This window comes from Triturus cristatus, chromosome 9 (assembly GCF_964204655.1).
Source record: "Triturus cristatus chromosome 9, aTriCri1.1, whole genome shotgun sequence".
NCBI classification, from domain to species: Eukaryota; Metazoa; Chordata; class Amphibia; order Caudata; family Salamandridae; genus Triturus; species Triturus cristatus.
The window spans coordinates 824,307,270-824,325,422 of NC_140592.1; the positions used below are offsets into that span (position 1 = coordinate 824,307,270).

The window sequence follows — 18,153 nt, forward strand, 5'->3', positions numbered from 1 at the left end:
AACCCTCTCCTTCTGCGCGACCCTGCCATGGAACCACATCCCGCGCCTGACCAACACCTCCTTTCATCCCATACATGGTCACACATCCCTTTGATAACCCCCTTCCTCTGCGCCTGATTGTCCGAACCGATCCCAGGCCATCACCTAGCCCTGCGGATGCAGTTTATTGCCCCTACTGTAAGGGAACCGCCTCACATCAAAGGGATTACAGTAGATCAAGGCCCCCACCCCCTAGGACCCGACCAGTCGCACACACCCCCGGGAATTGGTGGAATGTCCAGCTGTGTGATAGCCATCTCCTACTGTGGGTGGGGTGGGGACCGCTACTGTAGATATGTGTGGGAACAAGCTTGAAGCGGGGATTCCAAGGATGTCTTTCCGTACATCAAAGTCTCAACAAGAATGTATCACGTGTAATAAAGCAATAAACCTGTGTATAAGAGGCCAGGCCTCAGAGATGTGGGTAGAGCACCTCGAAACGATACCTTGCTGTCCGATCTGACGTGTTCTGCTCCGACGGAATAAAACTTTGTTTCCTGCCTTCCAGTCTCCGGTGCCTGCCTCTTTTGTTGGTTAATCATCGAATGGTATAAGAGGCGATTACCGCCGGGCAATACTTGAAGGTTATCGACTGAAAGTGCAGCTACCATTTAACATTCCAAATGCTTAGACTAAGGATTAGACGTAGCCTCTTGCCCACTGACGGTGGCTTCAGGACAGACCTCCACCCCGCGGATTTGGCAGAACTTCCAATCAATGACGGTGTCTGCTCACCTTCTTTGCTGCGTAAATGTGAATCTATCTTGTGAATCTATCTTCGCAGAGTCCCTGTCCGTCAGCTGCAGTCTGGTCTGAGGTACCAATCTCTCCTGGCTGGATCACCAAAATGTTGCTCGAATATGAATTTACCTTGAAAAAACAAAAGACAAAAAGTGTTTGGCAAAACAGGAACAGTTGGTTTAATTAAACACTTAGGCCGGGAGCAAAGTTACAGGAGTGGGCCTGAGGACTATCTTAAAGTACAATCACTCTGAACAGGGTTTTACACATTTCTTTGTATATCATAAAGTACTTCTGTCAATCTTTATTTTGGTAAAAGAATGTGGTCCTTGTCTTTGGAGTCCTAAATAAGGCCCCTGATAACAAATGCAGGTAGACCTTGCTTGGACACAATGAGAGCCAGTAGATAACTTGTCCAGATGTCCTGCATGAGGGGCAAGTGTACTGTGTGTGCTATGTCCTGATTGCCTGCGTGTTCCTAACTTAATGTGACATCTTTTTGGTGTTTTCAGAATGTGCATATCCCTCTGGCCATGTATGCTTTATTGCGGCCAATCTCCCTGGACCATTGTGGTGTCGCTGCACCTATCAGGGGGACTGACCTGAATTTAATGTTTGCGCATTTGTCTGTCAGCTACGTGCAACCCTACCTGTGACCTGTCAATCAGTAACCTCAGGCCAAAGTCGCAGAGCCTGCCTTACCACGTATTTCTGAGACGCAGTTGGTGGAGAGTGCACGACAGGCAAATTTCATAATAGTGATACCATTTCGTTCTTATAACCATTGGTATTGATTCTATCAATTTTAACAAACCTCAGCCTTTTTGTGGGGAAATACACAATCACAAAGTGTGGTACACTGCACTTGGGTTTCATGGATCTGTTCATCACCTTAGATCAAGTTTCCCACACCAAATTGTGGTGTATAATGTAAGATCTGGACACTGACAGATCCATTATTAATACCATCAGAGAGATTTACTGTAAGTCCAGTGCTGTAGTGAGTTTTGGGCTGGGGAGAGTGCTCCAAGAAGCTTAGGGCACCCAGAGGTGTTAGGAGCAGAGGTGTTAGGCAAGGGTGTCTTTGCGCCTTTTTTATTGTCCCTCTATATTAATCATTTGGAGAGGGAGCTAGTATTAATGTTGTGGAATCATGCTCCAGATTGGATAGCACCCAAACAAGCTCTATTATATGCTGACAATCCTGTTATTATCTTCTGCACACCAATTGCACTGCATCACCCCTGGATGCCTTTGCATCTTGTACGAAGGAGCTTGACATGATGATCAACACCAAAAAGTCCTTTGTATTCAGGGAGGACTCTGACCCAACCCTCAAGCTCCATGCCACTCCTGTAAAGCATGTGGTAATTTCTTTTCATCTATGGTCAGCATTTAATTGCAGGGGATCTTGGCAACTAGAAATCAGGAATAAACCACTAGCAAGGAGTGTTAATGCTGCCTTCTCTTTTGCTACCAAATTAGGCAAATATTTGCTCGCCCACATGCTGGCTATTTACTGAGCAAAATTTGTCGATACAGCAATGTGTGGGGCAGGGTTCTGGGCATCGTTCTACAGGTCACGCAAAATAAATGTACTTATTATTTACTGGGTCTCCCACCATCCATCGCCTCTTTTATCAGTCATAGGGTACTAGGCATTTCACAGCTGGAAGATATCTTAAGAACCCGACCAATGATGCTATGGTGGAGGGTTTGTGTCAATCAGACCCTCTCCCTAAATAGAACAATAATTGAGGATTGTTTGACCCTGTCTCGAGATCTAGAGATTCCCTGGCAGAGGGAATTAGGGACATTGTCACAACCTAGGCTAGGCAAGAACTGTTTGAAGACCCTATACGAACTTTGCCTATGATAGAAAAAAAACACTTCAAGCTATGTGCTACACCCATATTGAGAATGCGAGATAGGCAAGGGTATCAGAACTCACCTCTGTTGTCATATTGAGAATGCGAGATAGGCAAGGGTATCAGAACTCACCTCTGTTGTCTTATATATGAAATACAGGCCACTTAGAAAAAAAATCCAACCATTTTTGTTGTTCGATGCATAGCACTATCAGCATTTTATCATACTTAGGTTCTGACTTAGTCTATTTCATAGATTAGTTACCTTCCCCCGGTGCAATTATTGGTTGCAAGAACTTTCACACTGCCCTTGCGATAAAAAATCAGGACAAAGCACTTTATGTGTAATTGTTTTTGCACTTTTTATTCTTATTATAGGTCTTCTGTTTTAAAGCCTTTATTAATTATTCCTTATGCCATTGCACAGAGGCATTGCACTTCCTACAAACTATTGGTTAAGAGGAGATTGCAATTAACATTTATACCTTTCTGAAGCTGGTGCTAAAAGCGAGGAAATTGCTTCCCCATACAACTGTGTGCCTTTTGTATGTTTTGGCTTTAGATGCATCTTCACTATGCCATTCCTGCTGCCTAGACATTCTTGTACTGCTATGGACTGTTTCTTCTATCAGAAGTTTGTAGGTAGGTTTTTAAATTGATGATATCATATGTTTTGTACTAGGTGATCATGTTTTATTTGCATTTTGATTTTATTGTTAGACAACAATTTTAAATGAATTTATAATGTTTTATTGTGATTTGTTGTATATTATTGTATCAGACGTTTGTTCTCTATATTAAAATGACCGAATAAAGTTGAGTTTGATTAGCCAATTCTCTCTCATTGTGAGATAAAGGATATTATGGTCACTATCATTTCTCTCAAGGACCATTATGTCTACCATATGTGGCCACTGTTGGAGATGTAGCATAATATAATCTATTCTACTTGATTGATTTAGACTCTTAAAAGTGTGCACACCTGCTACATCTGAGGGGGAGCATCCATTACATGCTCTAAGTCCTAAATCTATTGCTGTCGCCGGAATCTTGGTAGAAAGGGGCGACCATCTTTTTACTAGTGTGAGGTCTAATTGCAGGATACCCTGCTTAAAGGATAATAATAAGTGATTTGTAGAGTGCTTGGTTACACCAAGACCAAGACCTATTTAGGCTATAGAAACGGAAGAATCTAGATTTTAGAAAAAGCACAATCAGATACCAAGTGGAGCTAAATAGCCAGTTTTTAAGTTTATTCCTAAACTTTGTTTCAGAAGATTCTGCTCTCAGCTGTACTGGTATCAAAGTCCAGGCTTTGGCGGTCAGAAAGTAGAAAGAGCAAGACGCTAGTCTGTCCTGAAAGACCCAGGGGACAAGTGTTAAATTAGCTTTAGAGGATCTCAGATCGCGCCATGCTGTATCATAGTGCACAGATATTTAGGGCCTTTCTGGGAGAGGAGTCTGTGGCAGAAGCACTTGGCTTTAAAACTGTTTTGTTTCTCCAGTGGGAGCCATTGGAGGGGTGCAATGGCTGTCAATACTAATTCCCTTCTGGGCAGATTGAGGATTAGCTGGGCTGCCACATTTTGTACTTTTTGAAGCTTTTTCAGACTCTCCTTGGTAGCTCCCAGGTACAAGATGTTACAGAAGTCTAACTGTGATGTTAACAGAGCATGACAATGGTTTTCCTTGATTCTATCCGGGGCAAATCCAGGGTCTTTCTTTAAGTTTTAGGTGTTCTGGAGCATTTCCCTGCTATGCTGCTGATCTGGATTTCAAAGGTTAGTTTGGAATCAAACTACACCCCTAAGTTCTTAACTTTGGACTCGGATTCAGGAGTCTGACCTAGAGCATCTGGCCACCAGGCAGTTGACCATATAGATTGGGACTTACCCACAATGAGAATCTGCTTTTTTTTGCGTTGAGCTTCAAACAGCTATTTGCCATCCATGAGGCCGGCTCCGCCAAGCAGAATTTAAACTGTTTCACTGACTCATCACCAGTCTGGGAAAGAGTCACAATCAATTGAGTGTCATCGGCATATGACACTAATTTAACCTGGTGTCTTTCAATGATCTCTTCTAGGGGCCGAATGTAAATATTAAACAGAGTGGGGCTCAAAATAGAGCCCTGCAGAACTCCTGGTGGTAGAGATAGAGTCTCTGACACAAAAGGCCTCTGAGCAACTTGGAAAGTGCAATCAAACATGAAAGAAGCCAGCCATCATAGCGCCGTGCCACAGACACCACATTCCCCCAGCCTCTGAATCAAGAGGCCATGGGATACACTGTTGAAGGCCGTGCTAAGGTCTAGCAATATCAAAGTTGAGGTGAGAGCTTCACCAGCACTTTGTCTCAACGTTTCGGATGCAAGTAAGAAAGCTGACTTAGTGGAATGAGCTGCCCTAAATCCTGATTGGGAGGGATGAAGCAAGTCATTAGATTCTATGAAAGACATCAGTTGATTATTAACGTGTTTTTCCAGAATATTTGAAAAGATGGGCAGGAGAGAGATGGGACTCAGATTTTCCAAGATCATAGGAACTAAAGTAAGTATCTTGTGGGTGGGGAGCACAGCTGCGTGCTTCCATTTCTGGGAAACACACCCTGAGTGAAGTGACATAGTAATCAGTTGCCTTAGGTAGGGGAGGATGGAGGTCATGGCTAGGCACTGTATCTTTGGCAGGGCTGGGTCAAGAGGAGATCCTGATTTATTTTTTAAGAACAGCCCTTGTAGTTCATCTAAAGAAAGAATGGTAAAGTTTACCAGACCACACTGATTATTTGGGGTCCAGGTGTGTTCCTTCATGTGAATAGGTCCAGAGACTTGTTGCACAAGATGTAGGGCCTCTATGTCTCTAATCAGGGATCTAGCCCTTTTGCAAGAGCTCTCCTCAAAGTATGCATTAAGGTTACCTAGAATAATCAGCTTATTATGGTTTGGAGAAGTCTGTGAGATGGTGTCTGCGAGGGTTGATATCAAATTGGGTGCTGACCTGGGGGTGGGGGACGATAAATTATGAGCTTTTTAATGTACAAATGCTAGAAAACATTAGCGAAAAAAGAGCTGCCTCAAATTCAGCTAAATCCACCTTGTTAAAAGAGAACTTCCAGTATTGTTTAAAAATAATTGCAATGCCTCCTCCTCGCTGGGTGGGGCAATCACGCCTTACAATGATATAGCCACTCAGAATTGCATCTAGGATATCTGGGGCAGATGCTTCCGTGAGCCACGTCTCCGTGAAAACTTTAGCATCCGGTTGTTGATCATTGAAGATGTAAAAAGTCTTGTGTTTGTGTTTAGTCAGGGATCGACAATTAATTGTTAGGCAGTTTCTGGAACCTGTTGGTCCTAGGCTACTCTTCCTAGGGCCATCATGAAGATAGTTGGGATTGTAGCTGCAAGAGCTGCATATGAGAGGTGAATCACCTACGTTGAACGGGTTACAGCAACCCATTGGTAAGGCAGGAGCGAATTTCTTAAGTTCAGAGGTCGAGAAGCACATTCTCTGGGGATTAAAATGGGCTGGTGTTCTGGCCCCAGCACCTGCATGGGCGCAGACGGGCAAAAACAGGCTTGCCTTTGACATGCCTTTGGCATGCCAGCAGTGCCTCCTTGCATCGGCCATAGTGAAATAGCCTGCCTCAAGAGGGGCGTGTCTATTCTCCAACCAATCCATACAGAGGTGGGGCGGGCAGAGAAACACCAACTGGGGCCCAGAAACCCAACGCACGTTAGGAAAGCTTTCTTCCCTGCACACAGCTACTGGTAAAGAAATGGCAAGCTAAAATAACAATAAACTAAAAGGTGAGAAAAGGAAATAAACTAATTAAAAACCGAGGGGAGCCAGTTATCTCCTATCAATTAAAAGTGCTACAAGGAAAAGAACCGAACGGAGTGGAATAATAGAAAAGAAGAGAGTGAAGTCCTATCGGAGGTCAGTTCCCAGACTTACTGTCCTTTTACTCTGTGATAACCAATTCTGAATGATCAAGGAGCTTGAAAGTGACATTAAATTCACGACATACAATGAAACTATCACGGGCCCCATTTCTTATTTTTTTTTTGTTTATTTTTTTTTGTTTAACCCCTTGTGTGCCCATGACGAGTCCAGCTCGTCATGAGGCATTCCCTGGGGAATCCCTCTGGTGCGGGCACCAGAGGGATTCCCTTTTACTGCAAATAGCCTCGGGAGCTGGGGAAGAGCTTCCCCAGCACCCGAGGCCCCCCCTTTCACTGTAATGACGATCGGCGCACACGTCGCGCCAACGTCAAAGTGAAACTGAAATGAGCCAAGAGGCTCATTTCAGGTTTCACTTTGTACGTGCTCAGGGGGCTATCTCAGCCCCCTGAGCACGTAGAAAGACGGGAGAGGTATTGTTGGAAAGGGGAGAATCTCCCCTTTCCAATGGTACCCCTCCCCAGTGGATCCCTGCTTGGGGATCGCCACAGGAGGGCGATCCCCAAGCAGGGATCCACCCACTAGACACCAGGGAGGGGGGAGCGGCCCCTTGGGCAAGCGCCTTTGCTCCCCCCAAATAATTTGGGCATTATTTAGTCTTTTTGCCCCCCCTGGGGGGCAGATGGGAGCAGTAGCCCCCAATCTGCCCCACGGGGGGGCAAAAAGCCCACTAGACACCAGGGAATTTTCAAAAAAATACAAATAGGGGTGGGGGCTGCCCAAAACGGGCAGGCCCATGCCCCCACCCCCCAATAATCACAGTCTTTCTGCCCCCCCAGGGGGCAGATGGGGCATTGGCCCCTAATCTGCCCCTTCGGGGGGGCAGAAAGCCCACTATACACCAGGGATTTGTTTTCAGTTTTTTTTTAGGGTGGGGGCTACCCGAAACGGGCATGCCAATGCCCCCACCCACCCGCCACCATTACAGCCTTTCTGCCCCCCGGGGGGCAAAAAGACCACTAGACACCAGGGATTTGTAAACAAACCCCAAAAAATAGGGGTGGGGGCTGCCCAAAACGGGCTGGCCCATGCCGCCACCCCACCCCCCAATTATTACAGTCTTTCTGCCCCCCCGGGGGCAGATGGAGCATTGGCCCCTAATCTGCCCCTCCGGGGGGGGCAGAAAGCCCACTAAACACTAGGGATATTTTTTGCGCAATTGTTTTTAGGGTGGGCACGCCAATGCCCCTACCCCCCCCCCACAAAAGACAGTCTTTCTGCCCCCAAGGAGGCAGATGGGAGCTGTAGCCCCCAATCTGGCCCCCCCTGGGGGCGCAGTATGCCCACTAGAAACCATGGATTTTTTTGTTTTATTAGTGATGGGGTAGGGGCTCCCCAAAATGGGCATGACAATACCCCACCCCACCCCCAGATAAATTCCAGTCTTTATGCCCCCCCGGGAGGGCAGATGGTGGCAGTGGCCCCTGATCTGCCCCCTGGGGGGGCAGAAAGCCCACTAGGCGCCAGCGAGTACGAAGGCTTTTATTATGCGTGGGGGCTGCCCAAAATGGTCATACCAGTGCCCCCACCCCCACAAAAAATAGCCACAGTATTTCTGCCCCTTTAGGGGTATATCAGGATGAAACCCCCTTCCCCGAGTCCCCCCCACAGGGCGGCAGAAAGGCCACTGGACTCCGGATTTTTTTTAGCAATGTGCATGCCTGTGGATTTTGGGCCCTAGCGCAGCTGGCACGTGGGCAAACCTAGCAAACCTATACATTCTTTAAAACTAGATACTGAGGGGAATCCTGGATGGGGTGACTTCACTGGCTCTCACCAGGTTCTGTTACCCAGAATCCATTGCAAACCTAAAAATGTGTCCAAAATACAACATTTTCCTCACATTTCTGTGGTGGAAAGTTCTGGAATCTGCGTGGGTCCACAAAATTCCACCCACCCTGCGTTCCCCAAAGTCTTCAGAGAAAAATGGTACCTCACTTGCATGGGTAGGCCTAGTGCCCGTGTCAGGCAAGGGCCCAAAACCTATTGAGGAGACATCAAAATTGCCTACCTCAAAATGACCTGGTTTTGCAAGGGGGGTCACCTGGGTTTTTGGCCCGGTGCTCGGCGGCCACCTAGGGGAACCTACCAAACCCACACATTTCTGATAGGTTCCCCTAGGTGGCCGCCGAGCACCGGGCCAAAAACCCAGGTGACCCCCCTTGCAAAACCAGGTCGTTTTGATGTAGGCAATTTTCATGTCGCCTCAATACCTTGTGGGCCCTTGCCTGTCGTGGGTACTTGGGCCTCCCACACGAGTGAGGCATCGTTTTTATCGGGAGACCCGGGGGAACGCTGGGTGGTAGGAAATTTGTGTCAGTCCGGTGATGCCACAACTTTCCCACACAAAAATGTGTGAAAAAGGTGATTTTTTTTTGGCAAAATTTGAGGTTTGCAGGGCATTCTGGGTAAGGAAACGTTGGGGGATCCACGCAAGCCATACCTCCCTGGAATCCCCGGGTGTCTAGTTTTCAGAAATGTGTGGGTTTGGTAGGTTCCCCTAGGTGGCCGCCGAGCACCAGGCCAAAACTCCAGGTGACCCCCCTTGCAAAACCAGGTCGTTTTGATGTAGGCAATTTTCATGTTGACTCAATACGTTTTGGGCCCTTGCCTGTCGCGGGTACTTGGGCCTCCCACACGAGTGAGGCACCGTTTTTATCGGGAGACCCGGGGGAACGCTGGGTGGTAGGAAATTTGTGTCAGCCCGGTGATGCCACAACTTTCCCACACAAAAATGTGTGAAAAAGGTGATTTTTTTGGCTAAATTTGAGGTTTGCAGGGCATTCTGGGTAAGGAAACGTTGGGGGATCCACGCAAGCCATACCTCCCTGGAATCCCCGGGTGTCTAGTTTTCAGAAATGTGTGGGTTTGGTAGGTTCCCCTAGGTGGCCGCCGAGCACCAGGCCAAAACTCCAGGTGACCCCCCTTGCAAAACCAGGTCGTTTTGATGTAGGCAATTTTCATGTTGACTCAATACGTTTTGGGCCCTTGCCTGTCGCGGGTACTTGGGCCTCCCACACGAGTGAGGCACCGTTTTTATCGGGAGACCCGGGGGAACGCTGGGTGGTAGGAAATTTGTGTCAGCCCGGTGATGCCACAACTTTCCCACACAAAAATGTGTGAAAAAGGTGATTTTATTCAGCTAAATTTGAGGTTTGCAGGGCATTCCGGGTAAGGAAACGTTGGGGGATCCACGCAAGCCATACCTCCATGGAATCCCCAGGGTATCTAGTTTTCAGAAATGTGCTGGTTTGGTAGGTTTCCCTAGGTGCCGGCAGAGCTAGGGTTCAAAAACTACAGCTAGGCACTTTACCAAAAAAGCTTCATTTTTCACTGCGAAATTGAGGTGTGTCCACGATGCATTTTGCGCCGGTTCCTGTCGCGGGCACTAGGCCGACCCACACAAGTGAGGTACCATTGTTATCGGAAGACTTTGGGGAATGCAGGGTGGGTGGAAATTTGTGGATCCACACAGATTCCAGAACTTTCCACCAGAGAAATGTGGGGAAAAAGTCATTTTTTTGGCAATTTTTTAGGTTTGCAAGGGATTCTGGGTAACAGAACCTGGAGGGAGGCAGTCAAGTCACCCCATCCTGGATTCCCCTGGGTGTCAAGTTTTCAAAAATGTATAGGTTTGCTAGGTTTCCCTAGGTGCCGTCAGAGCTATGGTTCAAAAACTACAGCTAGGTACTTTGCCTAAAAAGGGTCATTTTTCGCTACAAAATTGAGGTGTGTCCACGTTACGTTTTGCGCCGTTTCCTGTCGCGGGCACTAGGCTGACCCACACAAGTGAGGTACCATTTTTTCGGAAGACTTTGGGGAACGCGGGGTGGGTGGAAATTTGTGGATCCACGCAGATTCCAGAACTTTCCACCAGAGAAATGTGGGGAAAATGCGTTTTTTGGGCAATTTTTTAGGTTTGCAAGGGATTCTGGGTAACAGAACCTGGTGGGAGGCAGTCAAGTCACCCCATCCTGGATTCCCCTGGGTGTCAAGTTTTCAAAAATGTATAGGTTTGCTAGGTTTCCCTAGGTGCCGGCAGAGCTATGGTTCAAAAACTACAGCTAGGCACTTTGCCAAAAAAGGGTCATTTTTCACAGCGAAATTGAGGTGTGTCCACGTTGCGTTTTGTGCCGTTTCCTGTCGCGGGCACTAGGCTGACCCACACAAGTGAGGTACCATTTTTCTCGGAAGACTTTGGGGAACGCGGGGTGGGTGGAAATTTGTGGATCCATGCAGATTCCAGAACTTTCCACCAGAGAAATGTGGTGAAAAAGTGTTTTTTGGCAATTTTGTAGGTTTGCAAGGGATTCTGGGTAACAGAACCTGGTGGGAGGCAGTCAATTCACACCATCCTGGATTCCCCTCGGTGTCTAGTTTTCAAAAATGTATAGGTTTGCTAGGTTTCCCTAGGTACCGGCAGAGCTAGGGTTAAAAAACTACAGCTAGGCACTTTGCTAAAAATGGGTAATTTTGCATTGTGAAAATGTGGTGTGTTCACGTTGGGTTTTGAGCCATTTGCTGTCGTGGGCACTATGCCTACCCCTACAAGTGAGGTACCATTTTTATCGGTAGACTTAGGGTAATTCAGATTTGTAAAGGAACTGTTATTACCTATTGACTTTCGATGCATTTCTGCCTTCCAAATGAAAGACATTGTGTAAAAAAGAAGTCATTCTAAAAAATGACTGATAATTCTCATGCTAGTATGAGTATTCCCAAATTCGGAAATGTGCAAATATCTACTGTTTCTAAACTCTATATTTTGTTCCCATTTCAGAAATACATAGGTGTCTTTCAATCCGATTTTTCCATGTACACATTTTTACAGAATAATTACTATATACCCGGTACATAATAAAAAACTATTGCAAGTTGCTGCTCAGTTTTTGGCTCTGGGTTCGTCGGGTTCTTGGTGAACCTACAAGTCCTGTATATCCCCACAACCAGTAATGTCCAGCGGATGTAACGGTACATTGCTTTCAAAGAACTGTGATAATTACAAGAAGTTACAGGTGAAAACGTTGACACAAAAGGCGCTTTTTTTCAACAAATTTTCAATTTATCCTATATTTAACTGTTTGTTTCTATAAAGAAACCTTGATGGATCTACACAAATGACCCCTTGCTGAATTCAGAATTTTGTCTACTTCTCTAAAATGTATAGTGTTCCAGGATCCATTATTGCTTTTGTACCCATTTCTACCATTAACTGGAAGGAGGTCGAAAGCACAAAAAATAGCAAAAATAGGCTATGTCCCAGAAAAATGCCAAAATTGTGTAAAAAATGTTGGGTTTCTGACAAAAGTCTGGTATCCCCTAAAAGCTGGGAAAATGGTGATTTCAGCCTCACAAACCCTTTTTTGATAACACTTGCAGGGAAAAACCCAGAAGCTTTCATTTGCAGCCCGTTTTTCCCATTTTACTCAAAAAAACCTAAATTTTGCTGTATTTTGGCTCATTTCTGTGACCCCTCCAGGGGAATCCACAAACCCTGAGTACTTTCAGAATCCCCATGATGTTGGAAGAAAAGGACGCAAATTTGGCGTGGATACCTTATGTGGTCAAAAAGTTACAGGGGCCTCAGCGCGCACTACCCCAAATAGCCAAAAAAGGGCGTGGCACAGGAGGGGAAAAGGCCTGGCAGCGAAGGGGTTAATACTTTATTGACATTTTTTGCATAACAAAGACTTTACACCTTTCAACATAATGACAGGTTTGTACAAAAGAAAAACAAACGCATTATAGCAGCTCACAGTCAGTCTTATCGGCAGGTATCTTACAATGCACATTATCAGCAAGGACCGCCAGTTTCAGCGACATTTTTATAACGCGATTCATAGTACAGTCTACTCTCATTGCGATTTAGGGCCCCCAGGTACTTGCTATTTCTGCTATGTCGGCAATGGCTTGTGGTCTAGCATCTCGGTCCCCCACTTATTATTCAGTGACATCCCAAAGTTATTGCGCCACAACCTCCTCTTCCTCACACATAGTTACCTCCTCCCCACCAGCCGCCCCACTCTTAGTCAGCAGAAATGTCTTATACAAACCCCAAATTTTTTAGGATGGCTACGCGGAGGGAGAAGCTTGCTATAGTTCTCAGTTTGCGTGCTGCAATACACCATGTCTCTGCTCCAATCTGCAATAGTAGGAATTGGGCCTTTTGACCAGCATCTTGCCACTCTTTGCCTAGCAATTACCAAACCCATATCTACCAACCTACGAATTGCCTTTGGAAGTGGCTTAGAGTACCCCAACAAAGCAAGAATAGGATCAGGTGTAAGTTGCTTGCCTATGATTTCGCTCAGTTCTCTGAACACCAATGCCCAAAAGTTAGTTATCCCAGGACACATCCAAGCTAAGTGAAAAAAATCCACCTGGGTTTCATCACAACGATCACACTTAGCTGTGTCATGCAATCCATATCAACATAGCCTCTCCGGTGTGTAGTACATTCTATTTAAGAATTTAAAATGGATAAGCCTATGTCTCCCATTCAGCGAGATCCGCTTCGAGCTTTCGCTGCAATACCTCTAAGTTGCATCGTCTAGTTCTCTATCTAAAGCAGTTTGACAAGCAAGTCTCGCCTTGGTACAGAAGTTTTCCCGGTACCCAAGTGTTAATTTGTAAATTTATGACACAATTTGGTTGGAGTGTCTGCCTTTATTATGTATGTGAGTGGTGTAACTTCGGGCAGTTCTTCTAAATCACTTCCTAAGCTACCTGCCATTGCATGCCTCGTTCTGTGGAATTGAAATCCGTGTAGTAGTGTTGCGTTAAGGTCGGGCCCCTCAAACTCTTCCCACGTCTTAGCTTTCCCTTCAAGTAACATATCCCCAATTGTCTTCGCCCTCATAGAGCTGAGAGCTCTGGTCACTCCTCTGTCTCTACACGGGGGAAGCCAGTGGCACCACTTCAATGGAGCAAGCGGGGAGTACAATATCACTCCAGAGTGCAGCTTCAGCAGGTGGTGCCATGCATGTCTCGTCGCGTTTGTGGAATCCAGGATCCCTGTCCTGCGGTCAGGAGGTGTAAACAACATGGTGGGTAATGAGAGTGGAGAGGCTCCCACCTTTTCTATCTGGATATGAGGCGTTCCTGGTAGGCCGTGCACCCATTGGTAAGCGTGCGCACTTTGTACCGCTCTATAATATATAAGTCACGGTCCGGGGCCCCCAATCCCCCTAAACGGTAGTGGAGGGTAAGTTCATCCCATCTGGCCCTAGCCTGTTTCCCCGCCCAAGTCAGTTTAATCAGAAGCAAAGTGAGTGTGCGAAAAAAAGACCACGGGAGGACCATAGGAATATTGGAGAATAGGAACAAGAAACGTGGGAGAGTTACCATTTTCATGATCGAAATTCGACCAACTGGTGACAGCGGAAGCCGAATCCATTTCTCTATCTCATCCCCAGCTTACTGATAGCCACCCCATAGTTCTCACGGAACACCACTTCCGAATCAGTATGTATTTTTATTCCTAGATATCGTACAGGCTCCGTTGTCCACTGCAGCGGGTAATCAGGCATGAAGGGCCAGGTAGCAGGAGTAAGGGGAAAAATTATTGATTTTGTCCAGTTTACTCTTCGGCCCAAGATCACACCGAATTTCACTACTTCCCTTAGTGTAGAGAGACAGGTTATTCTCAGGGTCTCTAACGTAGAGCAGCGTGTCATTGGCATACGTGGAAACTATCAGCTGGTAGTCCGGGAAACGTATAGCTCTATAGTTATGGTATTCCTGTAAGGCGCAAGCTAACGGTTCCACCACCAGCACGTATAAGATCGGAGATAAATGGCATTCTTGTCGTGTACCTCTGGTAATGTGTATTGTATCAGTAACTAAAGGGACACATTTTATTCTAGCAGTTGGTGAGTTATACAAGACCCCCATTTTAAATGCTACTAGTGGGCCTGCAGCACTGATTGTGCCACCCACGGAAGTAGCCTTTCAAACCTGTCTGAGGCCCGCCGCTGCAGGGACTCTGTGTGCAGTTTATTGCCACCTCGACTTAGCATTTGAATCTCCTTGTCAAGCTTGAAACTCCCCTTTTATTGCACATAAGTCACCATAAAGGTAGGCTCTAGTTAGCCATAAGGGCAGGGTGCTGTGTAAATGAAAGGTAGGACATGTTTTGCATGTCCTCAAAGTGACAAACAGCCTATTTCATTTTTCACTACTGTGTGGCTTACTCCTCTCATAGGTTAGCACTGGGAATTCCTTATTCATTTCTAAGCTATAATTACTGATCAGAGAAGCGTAGCTTTTTCATGATTCATATATTTGGAATGGTAATGACAAATCCTCCTTACTGGTAAAGTTGGATGTGGCATTCCTATTTTAAAAATGACACTTTTAGAAAGTGAACATTTCTCTGTGCTTGTAACTCTGTGCGGCTTGCAGCCTGTCTCCAATATGCTTTGAGCATTCCCTCTAGACAGCCACAGCACAGGAATGATAGGTGTGTCTGATTACCCTTCCACATAGATCTGCACTCTGATGGCCTTTCATGGGCAGGATAGACGGGAGGGGCTAACACTTCTCTTGAGCAGACAGTGTCCTGTACCCATACAAAGGACTGATTGCCCCCCACAGATAACCTGGCAGACAGGACTCGGTTGAAAGGTATAATTGTACACTTCAGAGAGCTGCTTTGAAGTTCTCACCAAATCACAGGCAAAATTGGTTATAAGTACTGGGTCTCTGACCCCATCAAACCAGACACTACTGGACCGGTAACTGAAGCTCTGCCAGATGAAGTACTGGGGTGCTTAAGGAACTCGACTAGACTGCTCATCTGGAAGGCCTTAATTTCTATTTGTTGCCCTGCTGAACTCTGACCTTGTTGAAGGAAAGCTGGAATCTGCCTTCTTTTCTCCAAGTGTGCTCCAAGGGCTTGCTGGCTTGCTTCCTGCTGATTGAGACTCAGGGATATCAACATCTCTAACTCTGCTCCTGTGCCTGGTTCACTAGAAGTGGATGCAATACCTTCATCAATGGAACTGATTTGAAGCCCAGAAAAGCCTCACAGCACTGCTGGCAGCAACTTGGAACCAATGCCAGACGATGCGAATCTTCACAGAGCCTCACTGCACAGCCTCTTGTAACCGATGCGGGATGATGTGAAGCCTCACAAAGCCATACTGCACAGCTTCTTGGAACCTACGCTGGATGACGCAAAGCCTCGTCGCTCAGACTGCGCCCCAGGATCCACGGTACTGTGTTCAGTGGGCCCAAGTGGGAAACTGTAGCTGGCCCGTGCTCAATTGCGATCAGCTGGAACTTGTGACTTTGCCCCGGCGCGGCCAGATAACCCCATTGGCACTCATTGCTTCTAAGCACTAGAAGTCTTCTTATTCTTTAAAACTTCATAATTTGACTTCTACTTATTGGATTTTTGTTGTTTTTGGCGTGTTTTGTTCAGAATATAATAATCTATTTTTCTTAAATTTTGTGGTGCATTCATTGTGTTGTTATGTGTGTGTGTGTGTGTTTCACAAATACTTTACACATTGCCTCTTTAGATAAGCCTGATTGCTATGTGCCAAGCTCCAGAGGGTGAGCACAGTCAATCTCTTAGCATGTACTTAGCTTACCCTGACTAGAGTGATGGTTCTTGCCTGGGCATATACCTCAGTCAACCAGGAATCCCATTTCTAAGGTGACTGATACTGGCAAATGAGGGCAAATAGACTAATTTTCCTTCTTTATTAGGTTGGATCACTTGCTAGATGTTACAGAGTCGTTTCTTTGTGTGGTCCATCTTTTTCAGATGCAAGGACTTTTCTCTGCAAAAATGTGGAACTGGTTGGATGGGCCTAAAATGCTCCAAATGATCCCCGTCTGTCAAAAGGGTGTGGCGGAGCTTATTTAAGAGGTCTAATCCAACAACATTTCCACATTGCGGAGATATATTGCGTTGGTGGCCTAACATTTATGTGTGTTGAGAGGGAGGAATGATCGATGTAAATTGCGTGGTTAGCATCTTTAAAAGAGCCTTGAGTTCTGCTATTACAGTCTTAAGGTCATTCTCAACCTGAAGTATATCACAGCTCAATGCGGTGTGGGGGATTTTACTAGTTGTAGAAGGACAAATGTCTAAGCTTATACTGAGTATCAAGTTGTGGCACGGCCAAGATAGCAAACCAATTGTCACATTCCACAGGAAGGTCATAAGAAGCCAGAGCAGGAGCAGATTCAAACATGGGAGCATTTTACAAGTAAGTGGTGAAGCGTGTTGTTAAGCCAAGAAGGCTAGCGACACACTCCACCACTTCAGAAACGCAAGGCTGCACCATATTTACTAGAATATGGTGCAGCCCTGCGTTTCCTCCTTTCCTGGTCCTAAATTAGGCTGCCTAGCAATAACGCAGGCACCCCTGCACCATCTGTAACAGAAGGGGGCGAGCTTCTCTGTAAGCTAGATGTCTTACGTGGCTTCTTAAATAATATTTCTGCTATTGGTTTTGCATCACAAGACGTGGTAGTTGGGTTCAAAATGGTCTCACCTTCTTCATTATATCATTGATTTCTCTCTGTGCTTTACTCTTAGTAGACAGTATGGCTGTTTTTTTAGGCAAGTCTCCCTTTCGTACTTAAAAGCCACATACCTTCCATGTCTGATCTTACAACCTAAGGGGGTGGCCCAGCCCAGCGTCTGCTGGTCAATGAAGGCTGAAGACAGGCCCGCTCTTTGCCTGGGCATATGACCAGCCTTGTCCCACATGCTTCCCACACTGAGGGAGGCCATCAGAGACGTTATAGGCCGCACAGTGATCCTCAACAATGCCCCAGCTCCTGTGGGGAAGAAGCAGGCTGGACCTTGTAGTCCTCCTGCCCGTCTGCTTTTGTGCAATAAAATATCCTGTACCTCAGGCAGCACGTAGGGATTTTATGGGCCATGTAGTGATCTTCAACCAAACCCTGCCTTCTGTGGGGCAGATGCAGTGTTATAAATGGGATTCCCAGTTGACTGAGGTATGCACCCAGGCCAGGCAGAAACCACCACTCTAGTCAGGGTGAGCTAGATACACACCAAAAGATAACCTGTGTTCACCCTCTGGTAGGTTGGCACAGAGCAGCCAAGCTTATCTAAAGAGATAATGTGAGAAGTATTTGTGCAACACACACACACAAACACATGCACACACACACACACATGCACACACACACACACACACTCACACACACTCTAACACAATGAATGCACCACAAAAAGACTCCACACTGGTTTAGAAAGATAGAGAATATTTGTCTTAGTAAAACATGACTAAAACGACAAACATCCAATCAGCAGAAGTCGAGGTATGAATTTTAAAAGATTAAATGCAAAAACAGTGTTTAGAAGTCAATAGCACTAAAATGTTACTTGAGGCCACGCGAGACCGGAGTAAACCCAAAGTTCAGGCTGAACGCTATGAAGGGCAGGTCGGCTACATGTCCATTAAGGGCTCGCTGAGAAAGTGCCTTGGATGGTGCAAAGCGTCGATGCTATGGGCTCAATGCGTCGATCTTTTTAAAGCAGGTGGGACTCTGTGTTGTCAT

The 18,153-nt window shown here is 46.1% G+C and overlaps 1 long non-coding RNA gene across 1 annotated transcript in view; it reads left to right on the top strand.

The window, feature by feature from the left end:
* LOC146798908 (uncharacterized) overlaps positions 1-18,153 on the top strand; it is a 54,644-nt gene that overhangs the window by 20,457 nt on the left and 16,034 nt on the right. The window contains exon 2 of the long non-coding RNA XR_014969213.1: positions 3,211-3,290. This is a non-coding gene — a long non-coding RNA (uncharacterized LOC146798908). The remainder of the gene's footprint in view (positions 1-3,210; positions 3,291-18,153) is intronic.